Source organism: Taudactylus pleione, unplaced genomic scaffold (assembly GCF_031769625.1).
Source record: "Taudactylus pleione unplaced genomic scaffold, aTauple2 ptg002645l, whole genome shotgun sequence".
NCBI classification, from domain to species: domain Eukaryota; kingdom Metazoa; phylum Chordata; class Amphibia; order Anura; family Myobatrachidae; genus Taudactylus; species Taudactylus pleione.
The window spans coordinates 301830-322682 of NW_028287022.1; positions in this window are offsets into that span (position 1 = coordinate 301830).

The following is a 20853-nucleotide window of genomic DNA, read 5'->3' on the forward strand; positions in this document are numbered from 1 at the left end:
TCAAATACAGTAACCGGCTGCTGCTGAGGTACAGTGAGGGTACAATAGATCAGACACAATGCCAGGCCTGGGTGTAGGCATTACTGGTACATAAATACAGTAACCGGCTGCTGCTGAGGTACAGTGAGGGTACAATAGATCAGACACAATGCCAGGCCTGGGTGTAGGCATTACTGGTACATAAGTACAGTAACCGGCTGCTGCTGAGGTACAGTGAGGGTACAATAGATCAGACACAATGCCAGGCCTGGGTGTAGGCATTACTTGTACATAAGTACAGTAACCGGCTGCTGCTGGGTACAGTGAGGGTACAATAGGATCAGACACAATGCCAGGCCTGGGTGTAGGCATTACTTGTACATAAGTACAGTAACCGGCTGCTGCTGGGTACAGTGAGGGTACAATAGGATCAGACACAATGCCAGGCCTGGGTGTAGGCATTACTGGTACATAAATACAGTAACCGGCTGCTGCTGAGGTACAGTGAGGGTACAATAGGATCAGACACAATGCCAGGCCTGGGTGTAGGCATTACTTGTACATAAGTACAGTAACCGGCTGCTGCTGAGGTACAGTGAGGGTACAATAGGATCAGACACAATGCCAGGCCTGGGTGTAGGCATTACTTGTACATAAATACAGTAACCGGCTGCTGCTGAGGTACAGTGAGGGTACAATAGATCAGACACAATGCCAGGCCTGGGTGTAGGCATTACTTGTACATAAGTACAGTAACCGGCTGCTGCTGAGGTACAGTGAGGGTACAATAGATCAGACACAATGCCAGGCCTGGGTGTAGGCATTACTTGTACATAGGTACAGTAACCGGCTGCTGCTGAGGTACAGTGAGGGTACAATAGATCAGACACAATGCCAGGCCTGGGTGTAGACATTACTGGTACATAAGTACAGTAACCGGCTGCTGCTGAGGTACAGTGAGGGTACAATAGGATCAGACACAATGCCAGGCCTGGGTGTAGGCATTACTTGTACATAAGTACAGTAACCGGCTGCTGCTGAGGTACAGTGAGGGTACAATAGGATCAGACACAATGCCAGGCCTGGGTGTAGGCATTACTGGTACATAAATACAGTAACCGGCTGCTGCTGGGTACAATGAGGGTACAATAGATCAGACACAATGCCAGGCCTGGGTGTAGGCATTACTGTTATATAAGTACAGTAACCGGCTGATGCTGAGGTACAGTGAGGGTACAATAGATCAGACACAATGCCAGGCATGGGTGTAGGCATTACTGGTACATAAATACAGTAACCGGCTGCTGCTGAGGTACAGTGAGGGTACAATAGATCAGACACAATGCCAGGCCTGGGTGTAGGCATTACTTGTACATAAGTACAGTAACCGGCTGCTGCTGAGGTACAGTGAGGGTACAATAGATCAGACACAATGCCAGGCCTGGGTGTAGGCATTACTGTTATATAAGTACAGTAACCGGCTGATGCTGAGGTACAGTGAGGGTACAATAGATCAGACACAATGCCAGGCCTGGGTGTAGGCATTACTGGTACATAAATACAGTAACCGGCTGCTGCTGAGGTACCGTGAGGGTACAATAGATCAGACACAATGCCAGGCCTGGGTGTAGGCATTACTGGTACATAAGTACAGTAACCGGCTGCTGCTAAGGTACAGTGAGGGTACAATAGGATCAGACACAATGCCAGGCCTGGGTGTAGGCATTACTTGTACATAAGTACAGTAACCGGCTGCTGCTGAGGTACAGTGAGGGTACAATAGATCAGACACAATGCCAGGCCTGGGTGTAGGCATTACTTGTACATAAGTACAGTAACCGGCTGATGCTGAGGTACAGTGAGGGTACAATAGATCAGACACAATGCCAGGCCTGGGTGTAGGCATTACTTGTACATAAATACAGTGACCGGCTGCTGCTGAGGTACAGTGAGGGTACAATAGAATCAGACACAATGCCAGGCCTGGGTGTAGGCATTACTTGTACATAAATACAGTAACCGGCTGCTGCTGAGGTACAGTGAGGGTACAATAGGATCAGACACAATGCCAGGCCTGGGTGTAGGCATTACTTGTACATAAGTACAGTAACCGGCTGCTGCTGGGTACAATGAGGGTACAATAGATCAGACACAATGCCAGGCCTGGGTGTAGGCATTACTTGTACATAAATACAGTAACCAGCTGCTGCTGAGGTACAGTGAGGGTACAATAGATCAGACACAATGCCAGGCCTGGGTGTAGGCATTACTGGTACATAAGTACAGTAACCGGCTGCTGCTGAGGTACAGTGAGGGTACAATAGATCAGACACAATGCCAGGCCTGGGTGTAGGCATTACTTGTACATAAGTACAGTAACCGGCTGCTGCTGAGGTACAGTGAGGGTACAATAGGATCAGACACAATGCCAGGCCTGGGTGTAGGCATTACTGGTACATAAGTACAGTAACCGGCTGCTGCTGGGTACAATGAGGGTACAATAGATCAGACACAATGCCAGGCCTGGGTGTAGACATTACTTGTACATAAATACAGTAACCAGCTGCTGCTGAGGTACAGTGAGGGTACAATAGATCAGACACAATGCCAGGCCTGGGTGTAGGCATTACTTGTACATAAGTACAGTAACCGGCTGCTGCTGAGGTACAGTGAGGGTACAATAGATCAGACACAATGCCAGGCCTGGGTGTAGGCATTACTGTTATATAAGTACAGTAACCGGCTGATGCTGAGGTACAGTGAGGGTACAACAGATCAGACACAATGCCAGGCCTGGGTGTAGGCAATACTGGTACATAAATACAGTAACCGGCTGCTGCTGAGGTACAGTGAGGGTACAATAGATCAGACACAATGCCAGGCCTGGGTGTAGGCATTACTGGTACATAAGTACAGTAACCGGCTGCTGCTAAGGTACAGTGAGGGTACAATAGGATCAGACACAATGCCAGGCCTGGGTGTAGGCATTACTTGTACATAAGTACAGTAACCGGCTGCTGCTGAGGTACAGTGAGGGTACAATAGATCAGACACAATGCCAGGCCTGGGTGTAGGCATTACTTGTACATAAGTACAGTAACCGGCTGATGCTGAGGTACAGTGAGGGTACAATAGATCAGACACAATGCCAGGCCTGGGTGTAGGCATTACTTGTACATAAATACAGTGACCGGCTGCTGCTGAGGTACAGTGAGGGTACAATAGGATCAGACACAATGCCAGGCCTGGGTGTAGGCATTACTTGTACATAAATACAGTAACCGGCTGCTGCTGAGGTACAGTGAGGGTACAATAGGATCAGACACAATGCCAGGCCTGGGTGTAGGCATTACTTGTACATAAGTACAGTAACCGGCTGCTGCTGGGTACAATGAGGGTACAATAGATCAGACACAATGCCAGGCCTGGGTGTAGGCATTACTTGTACATAAATACAGTAACCAGCTGCTGCTGAGGTACAGTGAGGGTACAATAGGATCAGACACAATGCCAGGCCTGGGTGTAGGCATTACTTGTACACAACTACAGTAACCGGCTGCTGCTGAGGTACAGTGAGGGTACAATAGGATCAGACACAATGCCAGGCCTGGGTGTAGACATTACTTGTACATAAATACAGTAACCAGCTGCTGCTGAGGTACAGTGAGGGTACAATAGATCAGACACAATGCCAGGCCTGGGTGTAGGCATTACTTGTACATAAATACAGTAACCGGCTGCTGCTGAGGTACAGTGAGGGTACAATAGATCAGACACAATGCCAGGCCTGGGTGTAGGCATTACTTGTACATAAGTACAGTAACCGGCTGCTGCTGAGGTACAGTGAGGGTACAATAGATCAGACACAATGCCAGGCCTGGGTGTAGGCATTACTGGTACATAAGTACAGTAACCGGCTGCTGCTGAGGTACAGTGAGGGTACAATAGATCAGACACAATGCCAGGCCTGGGTGTAGGCATTACTGGTACATAAGTACAGTAACCGGCTGCTGCTGACGTACAGTGAGGGTACAATAGATCAGACACAATGCCAGGCATGGGTGTAGGCATTACTTGTACATAAATACAGTAACCGGCTGCTGCTGAGGTACAGTGAGGGTACAATATGATCAGACACAATGCCAGGCCTGGGTGTAGGCATTACTGGTACATAAGTACAGTAACCAGCTGCTGCTGGGTACAATGAGGGTACAATAGGATCAGACATAATGCCAGGCCTGGGTGTAGGCATTACTGGTACATAAGTACAGTAACCGGCTGCTGCTGAGGTACAGTGAGGGTACAATAGGATCAGACACAATGCCAGGCCTGGGTGTAGGCATTACTTGTACATAAATACAGTAACCGGCTGCTGCTGAGGTACAGTGAGGGTACAATAGGATCAGACACAATGCCAGGCCTGGGTGTAGGCATTACTTGTACATAAGTACAGTAACCGGCTGCTGCTGGGTACAATGAGGGTACAATAGATCAGACACAATGCCAGGCCTGGGTGTAGGCATTACTTGTACATAAATACAGTAACCAGCTGCTGCTGAGGTACAGTGAGGGTACAATAGATCAGACACAATGCCAGGCCTGGGTGTAGGCATTACTGGTACATAAGTACAGTAACCGGCTGCTGCTGAGGTACAGTGAGGGTACAATAGATCAGACACAATGCCAGGCCTGGGTGTAGGCATTACTTGTACATAAGTACAGTAACCGGCTGCTGCTGAGGTACAGTGAGGGTACAATAGGATCAGACACAATGCCAGGCCTGGGTGTAGGCATTACTGGTACATAAGTACAGTAACCGGCTGCTGCTGGGTACAATGAGGGTACAATAGATCAGACACAATGCCAGGCCTGGGTGTAGACATTACTTGTACATAAATACAGTAACCAGCTGCTGCTGAGGTACAGTGAGGGTACAATAGATCAGACACAATGCCAGGCCTGGGTGTAGGCATTACTGGTACATAAGTACAGTAACCGGCTGCTGCTGGGTACAATGAGGGTACAATAGATCAGACACAATGCCAGGCCTGGGTGTAGACATTACTTGTACATAAATACAGTAACCAGCTGCTGCTGAGGTACAGTGAGGGTACAATAGATCAGACACAATGCCAGGCCTGGGTGTAGGCATTACTTGTACATAAGTACAGTAACCGGCTGCTGCTGAGGTACAGTGAGGGTACAATAGATCAGACACAATGCCAGGCCTGGGTGTAGGCATTACTGGTACATAAGTACAGTAACCGGCTGCTGCTAAGGTACAGTGAGGGTACAATAGGATCAGACACAATGCCAGGCCTGGGTGTAGGCATTACTTGTACATAAGTACAGTAACCGGCTGCTGCTGAGGTACAGTGAGGGTACAATAGATCAGACACAATGCCAGGCCTGGGTGTAGGCATTACTTGTACATAAGTACAGTAACCGGCTGCTGCTGAGGTACAGTGAGGGTACAATAGATCAGACACAATGCCAGGCCTGGGTGTAGGCATTACTTGTACATAAATACAGTGACCGGCTGCTGCTGAGGTACAGTGAGGGTACAATAGGATCAGACACAATGCCAGGCCTGGGTGTAGGCATTACTTGTACATAAATACAGTAACCGGCTGCTGCTGAGGTACAGTGAGGGTACAATAGGATCAGAAACAATGCCAGGCCTGGGTGTAGGCATTACTTGTACATAAGTACAGTAACCGGCTGCTGCTGGGTACAATGAGGGTACAATAGATCAGACACAATGCCAGGCCTGGGTGTAGGCATTACTTGTACATAAATACAGTAACCAGCTGCTGCTGAGGTACAGTGAGGGTACAATAGGATCAGACACAATGCCAGGCCTGGGTGTAGGCATTACTTGTACACAACTACAGTAACCGGCTGCTGCTGAGGTACAGTGAGGGTACAATAGGATCAGACACAATGCCAGGCCTGGGTGTAGACATTACTTGTACATAAATACAGTAACCAGCTGCTGCTGAGGTACAGTGAGGGTACAATAGATCAGACACAATGCCAGGCCTGGGTGTAGGCATTACTTGTACATAAATACAGTAACCGGCTGCTGCTGAGGTACAGTGAGGGTACAATAGATCAGACACAATGCCAGGCCTGGGTGTAGGCATTACTTGTACATAAGTACAGTAACCGGCTGCTGCTGAGGTACAGTGAGGGTACAATAGATCAGACACAATGCCAGGCCTGGGTGTAGGCATTATTGGTACATAAGTACAGTAACCGGCTGCTGCTGAGGTACAGTGAGGGTACAATAGATCAGACACAATGCCAGGCCTGGGTGTAGGCATTACTGGTACATAAGTACAGTAACCGGCTGCTGCTGACGTACAGTGAGGGTACAATAGATCAGACACAATGCCAGGCATGGGTGTAGGCATTACTTGTACACAACTACAGTAACCGGCTGCTGCTGAGGTACAGTGAGGGTACAATAGGATCAGACACAATGCCAGGCCTGGGTGTAGACATTACTTGTACATAAATACAGTAACCAGCTGCTGCTGAGGTACAGTGAGGGTACAATAGATCAGACACAATGCCAGGCCTGGGTGTAGGCATTACTTGTACATAAATACAGTAACCGGCTGCTGCTGAGGTACAGTGAGGGTACAATAGATCAGACACAATGCCAGGCCTGGGTGTAGGCATTACTGGTACATAAGTACAGTAACCGGCTGCTGCTGACGTACAGTGAGGGTACAATAGGATCAGACACAATGCCAGGCCTGGGTGTAGGCATTACTTGTACACAACTACAGTAACCGGCTGCTGCTGAGGTACAGTGAGGGTACAATAGGATCAGACACAATGCCAGGCCTGGGTGTAGACATTACTTGTACATAAATACAGTAACCAGCTGCTGCTGAGGTACAGTGAGGGTACAATAGATCAGACACAATGCCAGGCCTGGGTGTAGGCATTACTTGTACATAAATACAGTAACCGGCTGCTGCTGAGGTACAGTGAGGGTACAATAGATCAGACACAATGCCAGGCCTGGGTGTAGGCATTACTTGTACATAAGTACAGTAACCGGCTGCTGCTGAGGTACAGTGAGGGTACAATAGATCAGACACAATGCCAGGCCTGGGTGTAGGCATTACTGGTACATAAGTACAGTAACCGGCTGCTGCTGAGGTACAGTGAGGGTACAATAGATCAGACACAATGCCAGGCCTGGGTGTAGGCATTACTGGTACATAAGTACAGTAACCGGCTGCTGCTGACGTACAGTGAGGGTACAATAGATCAGACACAATGCCAGGCATGGGTGTAGGCATTACTTGTACATAAATACAGTAACCGGCTGCTGCTGAGGTACAGTGAGGGTACAATATGATCAGACACAATGCCAGGCCTGGGTGTAGGCATTACTGGTACATAAGTACAGTAACCAGCTGCTGCTGGGTACAATGAGGGTACAATAGGATCAGACATAATGCCAGGCCTGGGTGTAGGCATTACTGGTACATAAGTACAGTAACCGGCTGCTGCTGAGGTACAGTGAGGGTACAATAGGATCAGACACAATGCCAGGCCTGGGTGTAGGCATTACTTGTACATAAGTACAGTAACCGGCTGCTGCTGAGGTACAGTGAGGGTACAATAGATCAGACACAATGCCAGGCCTGGGTGTAGGCATTACTTGTACATAAGTACAGTAACCGGCTGCTGCTGAGGTACAGTGAGGATACAATAGATCAGACACAATGCCAGGCCTGGGTGTAGGCATTACTGGTACATAAGTACAGTAACCGGCTGCTGCTGAGGTACAGTGAGGGTACAATAGATCAGACACAATGCCAGGCCTGGGTGTAGGCATTACTTGTACATAAGTACAGTAACCGGCTGCTGCTGAGGTACAGTGAGGATACAATAGATCAGACACAATGCCAGGCCTGGGTGTAGGCATTACTTGTACATAAGTACAGTAACCGGCTGCTGCTGAGGTACAGTGAGGGTACAATAGGATCAGACACAATGCCAGGCCTGGGTGTAGGCATTACTGGTAAATAAGTACAGTAACCGGCTGCTGCTGAGGTACAGTGAGGGTACAATAGATCAGACACAATGCCAGGCCTGGGTGTAGGCATTACTGGTACATAAGTACAGTAACCAGCTACTGCTGAGGTACAGTGAGGGTACAATAGGATCAGACATAATGCCAGGCCTGGGTGTAGGCATTACTGGTACATAAGTACAGTAACCGACTGCTGCTGAGGTACAGTGAGGGTACAATAGGATCAGACACAATGCCAGGCCTGGGTGTAGGCATTACTGGTACATAAGTACAGTAACCGGCTGCTGCTGGGTACAATGAGTGTACAATAGATCAGACACAATGCCAGGCCAGGATGTAGGCATTACTTGTACATAAGTACAGTAACCGGCTGCTGCTGAGGTACAGTGAGGGTACAATAGGATCAGACACAATGCCAGGCCTGGGTGTAGGCATTACTTGTACATAAGTACAGTAACCGGCTGCTGCTGAGGTACAGTGAGGGTACAATAGATCAGACACAATGCCAGGCCTGGGTGTAGGCATTACTGGTACATAAGTACAGTAACCGGCTGCTGCTGGGTACAATGAGGGTACAATAGATCAGACACAATGCCAGGCCTGGGTGTAGACATTACTGGTACATAAGTACAGTAACCGGCTGCTGCTGAGGTACAGTGAGGGTACAATAGGATCAGACACAATGCCAGGCCTGGGTGTAGGCATTAGTGGTACATAAGTACAGTAACCGGCTGCTGCTGAGGTACAGTGAGGGTACAATAGATCAGACACAATGCCAGGCCTGGGTGTAGGCATTACTGGTACATAAGTACAGTAACCGGCTGCTGCTGAGGTACAGTGAGGGTACAATAGATCAGACACAATGCCAGGCCTGGGTGTAGGCATTACTGGTACATAAGTACAGTAACCGGCTGCTGCTGAGGTACAGTGAGGGTACAATAGATCAGACACAATGCCAGGCCTGGGTGTAGGCATTACTGGTACATAAGTACAGTAACCGGCTGCTGCTGAGGTACAGTGAGGGTACAATAGATCAGACACAATGCCAGGCCTGGGTGTAGGCATTATTGGTACATAAGTACAGTAACCGGCTGCTGCTGAGGTACAGTGAGGGTACAATAGATCAGACACAATGCCAGGCCTGGGTGTAGGCATTACTGGTACATAAGTACAGTAACTGGCTGCTGCTGAGGTACAGTGAGGGTACAATAGATCAGACACAATGCCAGGCCTGGGTGTAGGCATTACTTGTACATAAATACAGTAACCGGCTGCTGCTGGGTACAATGAGGGTACAATAGATCAGACACAATGCCAGGCCTGGATGTAGGCATTACTGGTACATAAGTACAGTAACCGGCTGCTGCTGAGGTACAGTGAGGGTACAATAGATCAGACACAATGCCAGGCCTGGGTGTAGGCATTACTTGTACATAAATACAGTAACCGGCTGCTGCTGGGTACAATGAGGGGTACAATAGATCAGACAGAATGCCAGGCCTGGGTGTAGACATTACTGGTACATAAGTACAGTAACCGGCTGCTGCTGAGGTACAGTGAGGGGTACAATAGATCAGACACAATGCCAGGCCTGGGTGTAGGCATTACTGGTACATAAGTACAGTAACCGGCTGCTGCTGAGGTACAGTGAGGGTACAATAGATCAGACACAATGCCAGGCCTGGGTGTAGGCATTACTGGTACATAAGTACAGTAACTGGCTGCTGCTGAGGTACAGTGAGGGTACAATAGATCAGACACAATGCCAGGCCTGGGTGTAGGCATTACTTGTACATAAATACAGTAACCGGCTGCTGCTGGGTACAATGAGGGTACAATAGATCAGACACAATGCCAGGCCTGGGTGTAGGCATTACTGGTACATAAGTACAGTAACCGGCTGCTGCTGAGGTACAGTGAGGGTACAATAGATCAGACACAATGCCAGGCCTGGGTGTAGGCATTACTGGTACATAAGTACAGTAACCGGCTGCTGCTGAGGTACAGTGAGGGGTACAAAAGGATCAGACACAATGCCAGGCCTGGGTGTAGGCATTACTGGTACATAAGTACAGTAACCGGCTGCTGCTGAGGTACAATGAGGGTACAATAGATCAGACACAATGCCAGGCCTGGGTGTAGGCATTACTTGTACATAAATACAGTAACCGGCTGCTGCTGGGTACAATGAGGGTACAATAGATCAGACACAATGCCAGGCCTGGGTGTAGACATTACTGGTACATAAGTACAGTAACCGGCTGCTGCTTAGGTACAGTGAGGGTACAATAGATCAGACACAATGCCAGGCCTGGGTGTAGGCATTACTGGTACATAAGTACAGTAACCGGCTGCTGCTGAGGTACAGTGAGGGTACAAAAGGATCAGACACAATGCCAGGCCTGGGTGTAGGCATTACTGGTACATAAGTACAGTAACCGGCTGCTGCTGAGGTACAATGAGGGTACAATAGATCAGACACAATGCCAGGCCTGGGTGTAGGCATTACTTGTACATAAATACAGTAACCGGCTGCTGCTGGGTACAATGAGGGTACAATAGATCAGACACAATGCCAGGCCTGGGTGTAGACATTACTGGTACATAAGTACAGTAACCGGCTGCTGCTGAGGTACAGTGAGGGTACAATAGATCAGACACAATGCCAGGCCTGGGTGTAGGCATTACTGGTACATAAGTACAGTAACCGGCTGCTGCTGAGGTACAGTGAGGGTACAATAGATCAGACACAATGCCAGGCCTGGGTGTAGGCATTACTTGTACATAAGTACAGTAACCGGCTGCTGCTGAGGTACAGTGAGGGTACAATAGGATCAGACACAATGCCAGGCCTGGGTGTAGGCATTACTGGTACATAAATACAGTAACCGGCTGCTGCTGAGGTACAGTGAGGGTACAATAGGATCAGACACAATGCCAGGCCTGGGTGTAGGCATTACTGGTAAATAAGTACAGTAACCGGCTGCTGCTGAGGTACAGTGAGGATACAATAGATCAGACACAATGCCAGGCCTGGGTGTAGACATTACTGGTACATAAGTACAGTAACCGGCTGCTGCTGAGGTACAGTGAGGGTACAATAGATCAGACACAATGCCAGGCCTGGGTGTAGGCATTACTGGTACATAAGTACAGTAACCGGCTGCTGCTGAGGTACAGTGAGGGTACAATAGATCAGACACAATGCCAGGCCTGGGGTGTAGGCATTACTTGTACATAAATACAGTAACCGGCTGCTGCTGGGTACAATGAGGGTACAATAGATCAGACACAATGCCAGGCCTGGGTGTAGGCATTACTTGTACATAAGTACAGTAACCGGCTGCTGCTGAGGTACAGTGAGGGTACAATAGGATCAGACACAATGCCAGGCCTGGGTGTAGGCATTACTGGTACATAAATACAGTAACCGGCTGCTGCTGAGGTACAGTGAGGGTACAATAGGATCAGACACAATGCCAGGCCTGGGTGTAGGCATTACTGGTAAATAAGTACAGTAACCGGCTGCTGCTGAGGTACAGTGAGGGTACAATAGATCAGACACAATGCCAGGCCTGGGTGTAGGCATTACTGGTACATAAGTACAGTAACCGGCTGCTGCTGAGGTACAGTGAGGGTACAATAGATCAGACACAATGCCAGGCCTGGGTGTAGGCATTACTTGTACATAAATACAGTAACCGGCTGCTGCTGGGTACAATGAGGGTACAATAGATCAGACACAATGCCAGGCCTGGGTGTAGGCATTACTGGTACATAAGTACAGTAACCGGCTGCTGCTGAGGTACAGTGAGGGTACAATAGATCAGACACAATGCCAGGCTTGGGTGTAGGCATTACTGGTACATAAGTACAGTAACCGGCTGCTGCTGAGGTACAGTGAGGGTACAATAGATCAGACACAATGCCAGGCCTGGGTGTAGGCATTACTGGTACATAAATACAGTAACCGGCTGCTGCTGAGGTACAGTGAGGGTACAATAGATCAGACACAATGCCAGGCCTGGGTGTAGGCATTACTTGTACATAAGTACAGTAACCGGCTGCTGCTGGGTACAATGAGGGTACAATAGATCAGACACAATGCCAGGCCTGGGTTTAGACATTACTTGTACATAAGTACAGTAACCGGCTGCTGCTGAGGTACAGTGAGGGTACAATAGATCAGACACAATGCCAGGCCTGGGTGTAGGCATTACTTGTACATAAATACAGTAACCGGCTGCTGCTGAGGTACAGTGAGGGTACAATAGATCAGACACAATGCCAGGCCTGGGTGTAGGCATTACTTGTACATAAGTACAGTAACCGGCTGCTGCTGAGGTACATTGAGGGCACAATAGATCAGACACAATGCCAGGCCTGGGTGTAGACATTACTGGTACATAAGTACAGTAACCGGCTGCTGCTGAGGTACAGTGAGGGTACAATAGATCAGACACAATGCCAGGCCTGGGTGTAGGCATTACTTGTACATAAGTACAGTAACCGGCTGCTGCTGAGGTACAGTGAGGGTACAATAGATCAGACACAATGCCAGGCCTGGGTGTAGGCATTACTGGTACATAAGTACAGTAACCGGCTGCTGCTGAGGTACAGTGAGGGTACAATAGGATCAGACATAATGCCAGGCCTGGGTGTAGGCATTACTTGTACATAAATACAGTAACCGGCTGCTGCTGGGTACAGTGAGGGTACAATAGGATCAGACACAATGCCAGGCCAGGGTGTAGGCATTACTTGTACATAAGTACAGTAACCGGCTGCTGCTGAGGTACAGTGAGGGTACAATAGGATCAGACACAATGCCAGGCCTGGGTGTAGGCATTACTTGTACATAAGTACAGTAACCGGCTGCTGCTGAGGTACAGTGAGGGTACAATAGATCAGACACAATGCCAGGCCTGGGGTGTAGGCATTACTGGTACATAAGTACAGTAACCGGCTGCTGCTGGGTACAATGAGGGTACAATAGATCAGACACAATGCCAGGCCTGGGTGTAGACATTACTGGTACATAAGTACAGTAACCGGCTGCTGCTGAGGTACAGTGAGGGTACAATAGGATCAGACACAATGCCAGGCCTGGGTGTAGGCATTATTGGGTACATAAGTACAGTAACCGGCTGCTGCTGAGGTACAGTGAGGGTACAATAGATCAGACACAATGCCAGGCCTGGGTGTAGGCATTACTGGTACATAAGTACAGTAACCGGCTGCTGCTGAGGTACAGTGAGGGTACAATAGATCAGACACAATGCCAGGCCTGGGTGTAGGCATTACTGGTACATAAGTACAGTAACCGGCTGCTGCTGAGGTACAGTGAGGGTACAATAGATCAGACACAATGCCAGGCCTGGGTGTAGGCATTACTTGTACATAAGTACAGTAACCGGCTGCTGCTGAGGTACAGTGAGGGTACAATAGGATCAGACACAATGCCAGGCCTGGGTGTAGGCATTACTTGTACATAAGTACAGTAACCGGCTGCTGCTGAGGTACAGTGAGGGTACAATAGATCAGACACAATGCCAGGCCTGGGTGTAGGCATTACTGGTACATAAGTACAGTAACCGGCTGCTGCTGGGTACAATGAGGGTACAATAGATCAGACACAATGCCAGGCCTGGGTGTAGACATTACTGGTACATAAGTACAGTAACCGGCTGCTGCTGAGGTACAGTGAGGGTACAATAGGATCAGACACAATGCCAGGCCTGGGTGTAGGGCATTACTGGTACATAAGTACAGTAACCGGCTGCTGCTGAGGTACAGTGAGGGTACAATAGATCAGACACAATGCCAGGCCTGGGTGTAGGCATTACTGGTACATAAGTACAGTAACCGGCTGCTGCTGAGGTACAGTGAGGGTACAATAGATCAGACACAATGCCAGGCCTGGGTGTAGGCATTACTGGTACATAAGTACAGTAACCGGCTGCTGCTGAGGTACAGTGAGGGTACAATAGATCAGACACAATGCCAGGCCTGGGTGTAGGCATTACTGGTACATAAGTACAGTAACCGGCTGCTGCTGAGGTACAGTGAGGGTACAATAGATCAGACACAATGCCAGGCCTGGGTGTAGGCATTATTGGTACATAAGTACAGTAACCGGCTGCTGCTGAGGTACAGTGAGGGTACAATAGATCAGACACAATGCCAGGCCTGGGTGTAGGCATTACTGGTACATAAGTACAGTAACTGGCTGCTGCTGAGGTACAGTGAGGGTACAATAGATCAGACACAATGCCAGGCCTGGGTGTAGGCATTACTTGTACATAAATACAGTAACCGGCTGCTGCTGGGTACAATGAGGGTACAATAGATCAGACACAATGCCAGGCCTGGATGTAGGCATTACTGGTACATAAGTACAGTAACCGGCTGCTGCTGAGGTACAGTGAGGGTACAATAGATCAGACACAATGCCAGGCCTGGGTGTAGGCATTACTTGTACATAAATACAGTAACCGGCTGCTGCTGGGTACAATGAGGGTACAATAGATCAGACACAATGCCAGGCCTGGGTGTAGACATTACTGGTACATAAGTACAGTAACCGGCTGCTGCTGAGGTACAGTGAGGGTACAATAGATCAGACACAATGCCAGGCCTGGGTGTAGGCATTACTTGTACATAAATACAGTAACCGGCTGCTGCTGAGGTACAGTGAGGGTACAATAGATCAGACACAATGCCAGGCCTGGGTGTAGGCATTACTTGTACATAAGTACAGTAACCGGCTGCTGCTGAGGTACATTGAGGGCACAATAGATCAGACACAATGCCAGGCCTGGGTGTAGACATTACTGGTACATAAGTACAGTAACCGGCTGCTGCTGAGGTACAGTGAGGGTACAATAGATCAGACACAATGCCAGGCCTGGGTGTAGGCATTACTTGTACATAAGTACAGTAACCGGCTGCTGCTGACGTACAGTGAGGGTACAATAGGATCAGACACAATGCCAGGCCTGGGTGTAGGCATTACTTGTACATAAATACAGTAACCGGCTGCTGCTGAGGTACAGTGAGGGTACAATAGATCAGACACAATGCCAGGCCTGGGTGTAGGCATTACTTGTACATAAGTACAGTAACCGGCTGCTGCTGAGGTACAGTGAGGGTACAATAGATCAGACACAATGCCAGGCCTGGGTGTAGGCATTACTTGTACATAAGTACAGTAACCGGCTGCTGCTGAGGTACAGTGAGGGTACAATAGATCAGACACAATGCCAGGCCTGGGTGTAGGCATTACTTGTACATAAATACAGTAACCGGCTGCTGCTGGGTACAATGAGGGTACAATAGATCAGACACAATGCCAGGCCTGGGTGTAGACATTACTGGTACATAAGTACAGTAACCGGCTGCTGCTGAGGTACAGTGAGGGTACAATAGGATCAGACACAATGCCAGGCCTGGGTGTAGGCATTACTGGTAAATAAGTACAGTAACCGGCTGCTGCTGAGGTACAGTGAGGGTACAATAGATCAGACACAATGCCAGGCCTGGGTGTAGGCATTACTGGTACATAAGTACAGTAACCGGCTGCTGCTGAGGTACAGTGAGGGTACAATAGGATCAGACATAATGCCAGGCCTGGGTGTAGGCATTACTTGTACATAAATACAGTAACCGGCTGCTGCTCGGTACAGTGAGGGTACAATAGGATCAGACACAATGCCAGGCCTGGGTGTAGGCATTACTTGTACATAAGTACAGTAACCGGCTGCTGCTGAGGTACAGTGAGGGTACAATAGGATCAGACACAATGCCAGGCCTGGGTGTAGGCATTACTTGTACATAAGTACAGTAACCGGCTGCTGCTGAGGTACAGTGAGGGTACAATAGATCAGACACAATGCCAGGCCTGGGTGTAGGCATTACTGGTACATAAGTACAGTAACCGGCTGCTGCTGAGGTACAGTGAGGGTACAATAGGATCAGACATAATGCCAGGCCTGGGTGTAGGCATTACTTGTACATAAATACAGTAACCGGCTGCTGCTGGGTACAGTGAGGGTACAATAGGATCAGACACAATGCCAGGCCAGGGTGTAGGCATTACTTGTACATAAGTACAGTAACCGGCTGCTGCTGAGGTACAGTGAGGGTACAATAGGATCAGACACAATGCCAGGCCTGGGTGTAGGCATTACTTGTACATAAGTACAGTAACCGGCTGCTGCTGAGGTACAGTGAGGGTACAATAGATCAGACACAATGCCAGGCCTGGGTGTAGGCATTACTGGTACATAAGTACAGTAACCGGCTGCTGCTGGGTACAATGAGGGTACAATAGATCAGACACAATGCCAGGCCTGGGTGTAGACATTACTGGTACATAAGTACAGTAACCGGCTGCTGCTGAGGTACAGTGAGGGTACAATAGGATCAGACACAATGCCAGGCCTGGGTGTAGGCATTATTGGTACATAAGTACAGTAACCGGCTGCTGCTGAGGTACAGTGAGGGTACAATAGATCAGACACAATGCCAGGCCTGGGTGTAGGCATTACTGGTACATAAGTACAGTAACCGGCTGCTGCTGAGGTACAGTGAGGGTACAATAGATCAGACACAATGCCAGGCCTGGGTGTAGGCATTACTGGTACATAAGTACAGTAACCGGCTGCTGCTGAGGTACAGTGAGGGTACAATAGATCAGACACAATGCCAGGCCTGGGTGTAGGCATTACTGGTACATAAGTACAGTAACCGGCTGCTGCTGAGGTACAGTGAGGGTACAATAGATCAGACACAATGCCAGGGCCTGGGTGTAGGCATTACTTGGTACATAAGTACAGTAACCGGCTGCTGCTGAGGTACAGTGAGGGTACAATAGATCAGACACAATGCCAGGCCTGGGTGTAGGCATTACTGGTACATAAGTACAGTAACTGGCTGCTGCTGAGGTACAGTGAGGGTACAATAGATCAGACACAATGCCAGGCCTGGGTGTAGGCATTACTTGTACATAAATACAGTAACCGGCTGCTGCTGGGTACAATGAGGGTACAATAGATCAGACACAATGCCAGGCCTGGATGTAGGCATTACTGGTACATAAGTACAGTAACCGGCTGCTGCTGAGGTACAGTGAGGGTACAATAGATCAGACACAATGCCAGGCCTGGGTGTAGGCATTACTGGTACATAAGTACAGTAACCGGCTGCTGCTGAGGTACAGTGAGGGTACAATAGGATCAGACACAATGCCAGGCCTGGGTGTAGGCATTACTGGTACATAAGTACAGTAACCGGCTGCTGCTGAGGTACAATGAGGGTACAATAGATCAGACACAATGCCAGGCCTGGGTGTAGGCATTACTTGTACATAAATACAGTAACCGGCTGCTGCTGGGTACAATGAGGGTACAATAGATCAGACACAATGCCAGGCCTGGGTGTAGACATTACTGGTACATAAGTACAGTAACCGGCTGCTGCTGAGGTACAGTGAGGGTACAATAGATCAGACACAATGCCAGGCCTGTGTGTAGGCATTACTTGTACATAAATACAGTAACCGGCTGCTGCTGGGTACAATGAGGGTACAATAGATCAGACACAATGCCAGGCCTGGGTGTAGGCATTACTGGTACATAAGTACAGTAACCGGCTGCTGCTGAGGTACAGTGAGGGTACAATAGATCAGACACAATGCCAGGCCTGGGTGTAGGCATTACTGGTACATAAGTACAGTAACCGGCTGCTGCTGACGTACAGTGAGGGTACAATAGGATCAGACACAATGCCAGGCCTGGGTGTAGGCATTACTGGTACATAAGTACAGTAACCGGCTGCTGCTGAGGTACAATGAGGGTACAATAGATCAGACACAATGCCAGGCCTGGGTGTAGACATTACTGGTACATAAGTACAGTAACCGGCTGCTGCTGAGGTACAGTGAGGGTACAATAGATCAGACACAATGCCAGGCCTGGGTGTAGGCATTACTGGTACATAAGTACAGTAACCGGCTGCTGCTGAGGTACAGTGAGGGTACAATAGATCAGACACAATGCCAGGCCTGGGTGTAGGCATTACTTGTACATAAGTACAGTAACCGGCTGCTGCTGAGGTACAGTGAGGGTACAATAGGATCAGACACAATGCCAGGCCTGGGTGTAGGCATTACTGGTACATAAATACAGTAACCGGCTGCTGCTGAGGTACAGTGAGGGTACAATAGGATCAGACACAATGCCAGGCCTGGGTGTAGGCATTACTGGTAAATAAGTACAGTAACCGGCTGCTGCTGAGGTACAGTGAGGGATACAATAGATCAGACACAATGCCAGGCCTGGGTGTAGACATTACTGGTACATAAGTACAGTAACCGGCTGCTGCTGAGGTACAGTGAGGGTACAATAGATCAGACACAATGCCAGGCCTGGGTGTAGGCATTACTGGTACATAAGTACAGTAACCGGCTGCTGCTGAGGTACAGTGAGGGTACAATAGGATCAGACATAATGCCAGGCCTGGGTGTAGGCATTACTTGTACATAAATACAGTAACCGGCTGCTGCTGGGTACAGTGAGGGTACAATAGGATCAGACACAATGCCAGGCCAGGGTGTAGGCATTACTTGTACATAAGTACAGTAACCGGCTGCTGCTGAGGTACAGTGAGGGTACAATAGGATCAGACACAATGCCAGGCCTGGGTGTAGGCATTACTTGTACATAAGTACAGTAACCGGCTGCTGCTGAGGTACAGTGAGGGTACAATAGATCAGACACAATGCCAGGCCTGGGTGTAGGCATTACTGGTACATAAGTACAGTAACCGGCTGCTGCTGGGTACAATGAGGGTACAATAGATCAGACACAATGCCAGGCCTGGGTGTAGACATTACTGGTACATAAGTACAGTAACCGGCTGCTGCTGAGGTACAGTGAGGGTACAATAGGATCAGACACAATGCCAGGCCTGGGTGTAGGCATTATTGGTACATAAGTACAGTAACCGGCTGCTGCTGAGGTACAGTGAGGGTACAATAGATCAGACACAATGCCAGGCCTGGGTGTAGGCATTACTGGTACATAAGTACAGTAACCGGCTGCTGCTGAGGTACAGTGAGGGTACAATAGATCAGACACAATGCCAGGCCTGGGTGTAGGCATTACTGGTACATAAGTACAGTAACCGGCTGCTGCTGAGGTACAGTGAGGGTACAATAGATCAGACACAATGCCAGGCCTGGGTGTAGGCATTACCTTGTACATAAGTACAGTAACCGGCTGCTGCTGAGGTACAGTGAGGGTACAATAGGATCAGACACAATGCCAGGCCTGGGTGTAGGCATTACTTGTACATAAGTACAGTAACCGGCTGCTGCTGAGGTACAGTGAGGGGTACAATAGATCAGACACAATGCCAGGCCTGGGTTGTAGGCATTACTGGTACATAAGTACAGTAACCGGCTGCTGCTGAGGTACAGTGAGGGTACAATAGATCAGACACAATGCCAGGCCTGGGTGTAGGCATTATTGGTACATAAGTACAGTAACCGGCTGCTGCTGAGGTACAGTGAGGGTACAATAGATCAGACACAATGCCAGGCCTGGGTGTAGGCATTACTGGTACATAAGTACAGTAACTGGCTGCTGCTGAGGTACAGTGAGGGTACAATAGATCAGACACAATGCCAGGCCTGGGTGTAGGCATTACTTGTACATAAATACAGTAACCGGCTGCTGCTGGGTACAATGAGGGTACAATAGATCAGACACAATGCCAGGCCTGGATGTAGGCATTACTGGTACATAAGTACAGTAACCGGCTGCTGCTGAGGTACAGTGAGGGTACAATAGATCAGACACAATGCCAGGCCTGGGTGTAGGCATTACTTGTACATAAATACAGTAACCGGCTGCTGCTGGGTACAATGAGGGTACAATAGATCAGACACAATGCCAGGCCTGGGTGTAGACATTACTGGTACATAAGTACAGTAACCGGCTGCTGCTGAGGTACAGTGAGGGTACAATAGATCAGACACAATGCCAGGCCTGGGTGTAGGCATTACTTGTACATAAATACAGTAACCGGCTGCTGCTGAGGTACAGTGAGGGTACAATAGATCAGACACAATGCCAGGCCTGGGTGTAGGCATTACTTGTACATAAGTACAGTAACCGGCTGCTGCTGAGGTACATTGAGGGCACAATAGATCAGACACAATGCCAGGCCTGGGTGTAGACATTACTGGTACATAAGTACAGTAACGCGCTGCTGCTGAGGTACAGTGAGGGTACAATAGATCAGACACAATGCCAGGCCTGGGTGTAGGCATTACTTGTACATAAGTACAGTAACCGGCTGCTGCTGACGTACAGTGAGGGTACAATAGGATCAGACACAATGCCAGGCCTGGGTGTAGGCATTACTTGTACATAAATACAGTAACCGGCTGCTGCTGAGGTACAGTGAGGGTACAATAGATCAGACACAATGCCAGGCCTGGGTGTAGGCATTACTTGTACATAAGTACAGTAACCGGCTGCTGCTGAGGTACAGTGAGGGTACAATAGATCAGACACAATGCCAGGCCTGGGTGTAGGCATTACTTGTACATAAGTACAGTAACCGGCTGCTGCTGAGGTACAGTGAGGGTACAATAGATCAGACACAATGCCAGGCCTGGGTGTAGGCATTACTTGTACATAAATACAGTAACCGGCTGCTGCTGGGTACAATGAGGGTACAATAGATCAGACACAATGCCAGGCCTGGGTGTAGACATTACTGGTACATAAGTACAGTAACCGGCTGCT